This window comes from Channa argus, chromosome 20 (genome assembly GCF_033026475.1).
Source record: "Channa argus isolate prfri chromosome 20, Channa argus male v1.0, whole genome shotgun sequence".
In the NCBI taxonomy this organism is placed as follows: domain Eukaryota; kingdom Metazoa; phylum Chordata; class Actinopteri; order Anabantiformes; family Channidae; genus Channa; species Channa argus.
In genome coordinates this window covers 3,777,671-3,787,350 of record NC_090216.1, presented here as the reverse complement: position 1 = coordinate 3,787,350, position 9,680 = coordinate 3,777,671, and positions in this window count along the sequence as shown.

Sequence of the window (9,680 nt, the reverse complement as noted above, 5' to 3'; positions counted from 1 at the left end):
CTTTTACAAATTACCAGCCTTTATGTAGATGTGGGCAAAAGTAGCAACCAGCCTTTAGTAACATACACCCTCAGGAGTTAAGAGGCACGAACCAGACTTGCAGGTCATTAAATATTGTTCTGAGGTAGTTGCTAATCTATGTGAAAACACATTCACCGTGCCCATGGTGTGTTTACAGCTTGCTTTAACAGCAGCGTGACTGAGATTTTAGCTGGCTGCTGATTGGCCGGGGAAATACAATTTCCTCCAAAGTAAATCGTGTAACAAGAACATGATGTCAGACTAAATAACGAAGTGGAACGAAACGAGTGTTTATGGTCATGTGCATACCTGTGTGCATTCACCTCGCTGGCATTAGTTACACTGTCCCTGCATACATATTTCTTTTATGGTCCCTCAGCCAAAAGGAATTTTGTTGCCCCCATGTGTAATATGGGTGGTCTTTGTGACCCCCCCCCCCGGCGACAGAGCAAGCTTCGTAATCTCTTCCGATGATGCCGCAATTATCTTTAATATCTAACATGGAAGTTGAATATCCCAGAGGTCAGATCGGAATCAGCTCTCAACACCCACCTAAATCCTGTCCATAGCACTATAATCCTTAAGATTGTTTACATTAAGGCAAGTGGGCTCTTGCAGACCCTGATTGGTCTGAATTGACCTGAAAAGCACTAACAGAGCTATAAGTAGACCTGATTGTGTGTGAGTGTGTGTGTTTGAATAGGAACATCATTTTTGCACACCATCACTATCATTCCAGTCAACTCACAAAGGGCCATTAACCTGACAAGGTGGAGTCAGGCTCCAAAAGCTAAAGCATTTGGCCCCCACACACTATTTTCAACGGAAGCATCTGGATGGGGCCAATTTGATCTCAACCTGAGTGGAACCTAGACAAACCCACGCACAGGGCCCCCAGGACCAGAAGGGGGGAAAAAAGAGAAAAGCTTGCTGGCTGACCACTTGCGTATGATGGAAAAGGGAAATAATAGGTGGGTATGGGTGAAAAGACGGCTTCTCAAGTACAGGATGTTGTTGTAGCAGGTAGCCAGTCATCCAATTTCCTGCTTCCCAAAGAAAACAAGAGCTCGAACATAGGAGTCCCCAGACTTACAATGGTGGGCCTATGCTCTGACTCCGGCCAGCCAAACAAAGCCTTCAGAGGTTACTGCCCTTTCTGCTGGTCTGCAGGGACTGGAGTTGGAGGGAGGGTGGGATGCTCGCTTCACACACACACACACAGAGACGGGGTCAAGTGTTACTGTATGTCTGACCCCTCCAGGCTCCTGCTGCAGCTGCTGGAGGTGGAATAACTCAAACTCGATCCTGTGCCCTCACTCAGCCTCTATTGGGGTCTATTATTGTATTAGCAGTAATAGTAGTCAAAATAAACCATGTCCAATTGTAATGATAGTATTAATATCAGCAGTGTAAACTAATGAAACTGGAATGTTGTTCTTTCACCATAGAGGTTCCTTTTAAAAGCACAGGGGTGGCCAAATTTATGGATTAGGTTTAATTTGGTGGTATTGTGATTGTGGGATGTAAAAGCTTGCCAAAGCACCAAAGAAGGCAGAAAACGAGGTTTCCGTTTCACATATCTGAAGGAAAGTAGTTCATCTTGGGAGCTAAATATATGTTCTTACCTCACCGATAGTCTTGTTCTGCTTTTATTGATTTAGTATAAATTGGCTTGTTGAAGTCGTCGTATCCGAGCTGACAGTTGCACAGAATTTAGGAGTGCGGCAGCCACCAAAAATAAGGGTGGAAGCCGTCCCAGCAATATCTCCTGTGATTATAAAAGCAGATTCGGCGGCAGGAAACATTCTTGAAATAACTCCTCGTCTCTCAATACAACCTTCTCTGTGGGCGAAGAGCAATAAGAAAACATTTGTCAGGGCCTGATGTCAGTGACTTCACCCTCGGCGCTCAACATTTTGGAACATTTTTAAAATAGGCTTTCACCATACGGAAGGTTTTGCCACTGGAAGCACAGAGTAGCAGAGAAATCCGCCAAATGCTCTCAAGTAGAGCACGTCACCAGCTCCATGCTAAAAATGCCACATTTTTGGACAAATGTAAAGCTGCACTACACTGTTTCCATTTAAAAAACTCCCAGTTATGAATCATTCAGAAGGAGAAAATAGTTTTATTGTGGCAAACCTACAATTAACATTAAATTATTCAGAAATGCAGTAGTTGACACTCTGGCCTGTGTACAGTTAGTTACTGGACTGAACTTAGTGCATCGTTAGCAAAGAAATAAAAACTTTGATTTGTTTTGCACTTATGTAATCACCTACTTTGTTTTTGTCTTTCTCAAAAAAATAATAAATTCACTGTGAATCAAGTTTGTGATAAAAGATGAAAACCTCTGGGGGGGGGGGTGTACTTTTTATAGGCACTGTACCCTTCATGTCATTTTTCTTTTTCTGATTTTCATTTTAAGGTTTTCCTATCATGCTTTCCTAATTTTTGCCAGGTAGGACATCATAAATGACAGATCAGTTGGTATTGCTCCACTTAATGAAATCGATGTTGTGGTAGCATATATAGTGAATAAAGGGGGCCCAGAATATAACCCTGGGGGACTCCACCAGGTTTATATTCTGGCTTTACTGCAAGATTTTGGATAATTTTTCATTGGTGCCTTCAGTTAAAATGCCTTCGTGACTTACTGTTCAGGTTCCATGACAACATACATTCTCGTTCTGTTAATAGAAAACAATCCGGGTCAGAAGGTATTTGCGTTTACATCTTAGTTGTATAGAGAAATATTTTTCACGACACTGGGTCAGACTTTGTTAAACAGCCTATTTCTTACAGCATTTCCAGCTGCATATCTGGATTTGATTGAGTTAAAATTCTGAGGAGAAGACGACCTTGATGAATCACCGGAGGTGTGAAGGTCAGCTCTACAAGAGGCGACCGTAGAAATTAAAGCATGTCCTCCTCCTACTGGGCTCTGCACTCTGCTCCACGAGCTCCATCTGCACATTGTTATTGTGCATTGAGACGGCAGCTCGATGGTCACATCAAAGACTTTTGTGAGATAGGGCGAGTTAAGAAAACATCCAAATGGGATAATAATGTCGGGCTGTGTCTGAAGGAGTAAGCAGAGGTGTGTGCGTGTGTGTGTGTGTGTGTGTGTGTGTGTGTGTGTGTGTGTGTGTGTGTTGGGGAATGTAGTGAACTTAACTTGTGTATAAATAGGGAATATTCAAAGCAGAACTACATTTTGAACCCTGATGATATGTAGCATGATTATTTTTGACAGCCATCCAACGTGGCCTTGGAAATAATCAGCCGTCTTTAGTCTCTGCCTCTTGTTAATTCCCATCTTTTTAATTCTGACAGCGAGACTCTGTCGCAGACATGTCTGTCTCACCTTGCAGAGGGCCGCAAATGTCGGTGCTCGCCTGGGTTTTGTCAAATGAAACCGACCCAAGAGAAATTTGATGTGACACGACTGTTCTCCTTTTCATCCCGGCCCTCAGCTCTGCTCCCCTTCATCCAGTTGCTCGTGAAGAAGCTGCAAGCAGTCGACGACACAGATCCTCTTTCTTTTCATCCTTATTGTTATTTTAGGCCACCTGCAAATCTATTTCTCTGTTTTAAGCCTTTTTTTTCGTAGTAGTTGTTGTTGTTGTGTGCGTTTCGGTTTTCAGTCTCTCACACATGCAAGACAGAAACCACCAAACGGCAAGAAAGGGAGGAGGACACATGCGATGTCTTCCGCACATCCTCCCAAGACGGCCGTTGTGTTGAAGGAAGCGAACAAGGAGTGTGTTTTAGTGTGTGTGAGCTTGCCTGTCGGTCTGTTTACCTGTGGGTAAGTGAACAAGCCCGTGTGGACTGAGTCGGATGCAGTCAGCAGTGGACACTCATGCCTCTGCCTCTGCTCATCCCCACCCCCCACCCCACCAAGCCTCTCGTCTCCGATGATTAGCGGCTCCTGCAGGAGTTGTAAATCTTCAATTTCCATTGCACCATCAGTCAAGATGGGCCAAAGTTGAGGAGCTGCACAACATTAAATTATCTGAGACTTCCTGCAAAGGCTCTTTTGGATATTGCATCTTAGGCAAAGTGGATACCAGAGCCTCTGGTCTACAGCTCCCTGTGCTTGGTACTTGTGACCCGCTGTGTCCTGTCTGGTATGGAGCTAGGAAATCCAGCAGCAGCTTGACTTTGCAAATCATCACACAGAGGACCACTCAATCACTTTGTTTGCCGAGCAAAGTGAACACAGAAAGCCTTGTTCACCAGAAAGCACACGGCAAGTTCACACAGCATGTGAACGCTCGGGAGCAAGGCTTCGTTATAGAGACCCAACATCAACAAAATCGATAGAAGACGATCGTAGTCAGCCGTACTTGGCATATATGCAGAAGCACTTTGTAACCAGTTCTTATAGTGGAATAGAAGTAAATAGTTTGTTTATGGCGCCATTTTCCAAATACACACAAACTCTCATGATTTGTGTCATATGGCTGTGACGCACCACACCCCCCTCAAAAGAACGAGCGACAACAAAGACCTCACGTCGCCTACGTCTGTGCACCAAAACACACCGCTTGTATACGTACCAAAATTTAAGCCATTTTCAATCCTGTTACGACAACGTTACAAACTGCACATGGTCTCTTCTGGTAAGCTGAACACTGATGGAGGCCCTACTGCTGCTCACGGTGCAGGAAACACCTGTTTCGTTTTGCTGTGGCCCATGTTTACTCCTTCATCTGTTCCTTGTGAGACTCCATTACCTGGCCACAGCCCTCCTGTTCTGCTGCCCCAGCCACTTTGCCCCCAGACCCCCACCGTCAGCCACACCCATGCTCAGCTACAGCTGCTGTTTCGATCAAACTACAGTATAAAAGCTCCTCACCCCCCTTAATTTTCTGCCAGATCATTGTCTGTGCTCACGCAGCAAACACATTGTTCCTCTGAACTCGTGTTTGCCGGCCTTCAACTCTTCCTCCTGTTTTGTTTTAAACTCGACTCATGTTCATTAAGTTTTGCAAGTTCTTATGTCATGTTCTTCCTTGAACTCTGGTGTAGAACCATTCATGTTTAACTTCTAAAGACCTTCTGCTCCTGCTTCGTCCAGCTCTAATCCTGTCCAAGTAATTATTTACACCCTGCTTGTGTTTGTCCACATTTTGTAGAATCTAGGTTTTCCTTTTGCTCACTTCTGATTTTCCTTTTCACCGGGAAGAGATTTAGTGTTTGTTTTTCTCTAGTAATAAATGTCTTTTTTCTTCATCTCACTTTAGCCTAAATGTTGCATTTGGGTCTTATATTTACAGACATGTGACACATCCAAGCTTTACAAAAGCTAATTCCAAAAGTCCATTTTTAGTTGTCCACTTCTTTGCTTAGCACTGCTGGGTTAAGATTAGTCAAAGAATGTATTCATAGTTGAACCAAACTAATGCTGATTGTTGATACGTGGCACCACTTTGTACCAAAATTCACCACAGCTTCCTGTTTTGGCTGTTTTTAGACTGACTGCAACATAGTTTAGAACAATTGCAAACAAATTGAAGAATTTCTGCAGAAATATAGGAGATGTGTTAAGAAAACTGGATGCCGCATTTTAATATTCAGCATCACACTTATTCCTATAGAAAGTGCTCACTTCTTACATAACATACAAAAAAAAAACTCAGGCTTCCAGTTGAAAGACCTTTAATACTTCAGCCTGTATGTCAGAGACTTTCATTGCTGAGACAACTGAATGGGACATACAAAGGAAAGAGACTACTGTGGTACAAATGTATTATATCCATTACTTTTGTATTGATTCTGTATTGATGCATGTCCTCTGATAGGACTTTGCTTTGATGTTTTCTCCTTGACTTAGATTTTTGTTTTCCTTGTACCTCACTTGTAAGTCGCTTTGGATAAAAGCGTCTGCTAAATTTGATTCTGTGTAGGTGAAAACGGTCTGGAGTCAGCATGAGTCACGTAGTCCTCCAATACCAAATGTAGACAATTGAACAAAATTCTTTCTTCAACTCAAAGCTGTTCCTGGAGTCTTAAGACACATTCATAATTTCCACATTTGCATGTCCTATGGTATCTGTGACATTCTCTGGAGGCACTCTCTTAGTATACCTGCACACGGAGCAAATATGTGTGGGCTCAAACTGTCCTTGGAGCCACACAAAGAGCATTGTAACATTTATTTCAACCTTCATGACCATGTTCACGTCAAACAGTTTGATAGTGTGTCAATTTTTTACACCTAATTATGTTGTTCAGTGCATTTCTTCTTACTTACTATCTAGATTTGCCATTGAGTTTAGTAGCACGTATGCAGCATGTCCATGTCCATGAGTAGAAGCATGTGTGCGTCAATCATAAAGTAGAGGTTTGTCAGACTGAAGACCAAGGTAAGTGTATGTATTTAAATATAAAAAGACGATAACGGAACAAAGTAAAAGGAGTAGTACACCACTTTTGCACAGTTGCTTTTACATAAATACTCGCAAAACCTAGATTCTTCCTCTTTTCGCTTTAAGAAAGAGCAGCTCTACATCCTGTGAGTATTTAGGGTCAAAACGTCCAAAGAACTAGTGCTTGTAGCAATGTGATGAAGAAGAATTGGACACCTCAACTCCAGTTTAGTCTCATTTATGCCACAGCAATTCAACAAAGTCCTTACTGGAATATAATTGTCGGGAAACATCACAAAATATCCATAAAGGATACATGTCCATAGAACAACATACCAATGAAATGCATCAGTGGCTTCTCACTCTGTCTGTACAACAGTGAGCTTTGTCTTCACTGTAAGCCAATCCCACATCTATAACTTGTACCCCAGTGCTGAAACCTGCAAGCCTCTCCATCATACACAGAAGCACATTCAGCCATTGTGACCAGGTCTCGATTCATCTTCTTACCTTGCAGGTCCCCTGTCCAAACAGCCGGGGCTTGAGGAGCACTGGGGAAATGGTCCTGGAGGCAATGACACTGGGGAGCAGAGGAACCATCCATCAACATGAGGGCTCCCAGAGTGCACTGGGGTCAGGCTGCTGTCATAAAGGTGTCATGGCTGCCAGAGAACCAACCCTAGGCAACAAAGACACCTACATCTCCAAATCCAGTTTGGAGTCTGGTTTTACTAAATCAACTGAAGATTCAAACCTCAAGAAAAGACAGATGCAAAAACCAGGCAAGTTTTTCCAAGTTGCTGTAAACAAAACCACAGAAAATTTCCAAGCTCTTTAATTCTCGTAAAAAAAAACGATATGACTGGAGTCCAGTAGAGTAATCAAACAGAGAGTGTGGATCTTTCCTCTCTACAAAATGTTGCATGGAAAAATATGAAGTGAAACAATAGATTGAATGACCATGTGTCAAGTATCACTCTGCAGGCCCCTTTAGCTCTATAGAGGGTTTAATGGCTTTCAGCTTATTGTTTTGGTTGTCAGGCCCAACACAGCAAGCAGACAAAGTTGCTTTTAACTACCCTGCACTGATGGAAGCATGTTCTGGCAGCAAAGGAAGAAGAACTGGTTAAGAAAAACTACTAGTGTATTAATAATGTGCATTATGCATGTTGCAATAAGAGACTATAATCTACTGCTGCATTATGATTAAATAATGTGATTTATCCCGATATGGATTGATTCGGATGCAGGTCTTAATTTCCAAAGAGCCCTTTCCGTGAGAATGAAACGGCAGACATTTATCGCTCACTGGCTGATCAATAAATAGCAGGGTTACTGGGCACCAACCCCACATTTACTGGCCCCAGTAAATTCCAGGGATTTGGGTTTCCATACAAAGTTTTAGACGCAAGATGGCAGACGTTTTCAAGTACAGGTGTCGTCATAAAAAAACACAAAGATCCAACAATGGGGAGCCTGTATGAAGTAATGGCACTGTCAAGGGCACGGTAACACCAGGAGGTCACGGTTTGAACAAGGTGTCATTTTGAAGCGTTTGAAGTAAAACGGAGTTTAGTCACGGCAACACGTTTCACACCAGGGCTTTATTACTTCGTATAACATATTCACATTGTGGCCTCCTTCATTCTAAATGACTTGAGTTTTTAAATAAATGTTAAAGCCGAAGTCATAGATAACATCTGTTTGCATCAATTACACTGGTGACCACATGTTCATGTTACATTCATTTCCAAATAATTTCTCAAACATCTGGTCCTCAAGCAGAATAGCAAGAAAATGTCCAAAAATGTTTGCAAATAGTGTTTCACGCAGGTCTGCAGATGATTTTAACAAATGCAGATGAGTCCAGCTCCACTTGAAAATTCACAGACTCCCCACTTCTGTCCTCTGTGTTTGTAATGATCTGTGGGGAGACTATGAGCCAAGAGTGTGACTGTGTTCACCTGTGCCAGCACACTCAGTCTGGTCTGGCCTGCATCCAAACCAGCTTTGAGGAAAACCAGAAGTGGGCTCAGCCATCCTGAACCAGGCTTCTTTAAACCCCCTCATCCATCCAATCCACCACCACCCATCCATCTATCCCAGCTACCCATCCCTCCACCTACCCCCAGACTCCAACTCCCACTGGCTCTCGAGTCTGGGCTGTATGAGCCTCTAGCGTGACAGAGCAGAAATGTTTGCCTATGGAGTGTGTCTACCTGTGTGCAAGTGTGTTGTCGTGTCTCTGCTCTGTGTGTGTGTGTGTGCAGTATACACTCTGTCGGAGCCTGGCGTTTGTTATTCTCTCTATATTCACACTGTCTTTCATCAGGACCCGTCCTGCAGCCCACAGACTCTCAGTATACAGTTTCATAGTCTTGGGCCTCTGTCTGTTGTAGCACGTGGGTGGATGATTTCTAACACATGGGAACCTTGGGAGCCCACGCAATGCTGGAACAATAGAGGACCTGTCAGCATGGGGGCAATGGAAGAGGACGAGACAGCAGGCGGTGATGATGTCAGAATCATTCACACCCACCCACACTTTATCCGTCCTGCTTGGTGCTTAGTCACAGGGATGCATGCACACATACAGAGGTGAGACGAAAAACAAATCTTACATTATTGCCTGATAACACACAGAAATCCCTCAGCCTGTGCACGAGCACGCGCATATATACGCACCATTCTGTGCCACATGGGGGTGTTATGGTACGTTTAGCTGCCATTTCTGCTGTTTATGGTGAGGGTGTTTTCGTAATTGCTGATACCTGGAACCAAATGCTGGCGCCTTTCGAATGCACCTGCTGACTGTGGCTTTCCTGTGTGGAGATTACATGTTCTCCCCGTGCACGTGTGTGTTAATTGGTAACTAAATAAAGTGGTGCAGATTATAGATGGGTTGATGGGTAGTCTTATTGTGTGTGTATAGAAGGAAACACAGTGTGTGGAGCATGTGGACTTGTGCATTGGAGGCACTTCCAGGGGTAAACAACTTTGGTTACGTATTGTGACCCCCAGCCGTTGATTGTGGCTCTCTTCTGAGCATTTTAGACATTTAGACTAGAAAAAAAAAACGAAGAGTAAAATACACTTCAGGTTGCATTTTCCTGTGTGTAGCAGATGCGGCACATGAGCTGACACGTGTCAAAAGTGCTGGTGAAATGCTTTTGGTGCAGACAGCGTCATGGGAGATGGTGTTAGTTAAAGGCAGGAGGAAAAAAACAAACGTTTACCACTGTTATCTAGTTGCTTTTTTAATTGCATTATGAATTGTTTTTT